The sequence below is a fragment of the Euprymna scolopes genome, chromosome 37 (genome assembly GCF_053919585.1).
Source record: "Euprymna scolopes isolate OS-2025 chromosome 37, ASM5391958v1, whole genome shotgun sequence".
Classification (NCBI taxonomy): Eukaryota; Metazoa; Mollusca; class Cephalopoda; order Sepiida; family Sepiolidae; genus Euprymna; species Euprymna scolopes.
This window is the reverse complement of record NC_136518.1, coordinates 18,291,874-18,292,542: the sequence shown is the minus strand read 5'-3', so window position 1 is coordinate 18,292,542 and position 669 is coordinate 18,291,874. Positions and strand designations below refer to the sequence as shown.

Below are 669 nucleotides of genomic sequence, written 5' to 3'. Positions count from 1 at the left end.
ATATATATATATATATATATATATATATATATATATATATATATATATATATATATATATATATATATATATATATACATATATATATACATATATATATATATATACATATATATATATATATACATATATATATACATATATATATACATATATATATATATATATACATATATATATATATATATATATACATATATATATATATATACATACATATATATATATATATATATATATTTATATGTATATATATATATATATATATATATATATATATATTCTGTGTTATATACGGCAAAATCGCGTTGACACACCGGTTCTCGTCAGATCACCGAAGTTAAGCAACATTGAGCCTGGATAGTACCAGATGGGTGACCATTTCGGAATTCTAGGCGCTATATGTGATCTCCGCTTATTTCGCCATTTGTTTCCAGTCGCCTTGTTCATGCACTTCACTTGCCACTGGTATTTAACAATGTCGACTCAGGAGAGATATAGTTGGAGATTGCGCACCTCCTGCCACAAAAACTTTATGCGCAGGAATCCTCTTCGTGAGTAGCCATAGTCTGTCGAAGACTGAAGGAGCCCATATATTTCTGTGTGTTGGAACATTTTTATATTAAATCTTACGCAATTAAGTAAAATTTAGAAACTATGCATAAATAG

At 25.9% G+C, this 669-nt stretch overlaps 1 pseudogene; it reads left to right on the top strand.

Annotated features, from left to right (window-relative positions):
• Positions 1-290: 290 nt before the first annotated feature.
• LOC145261443 (5S ribosomal RNA) lies at positions 291-407 on the top strand (annotated as a pseudogene).
• The last annotated feature ends 262 nt before the right edge of the window (positions 408-669 follow it).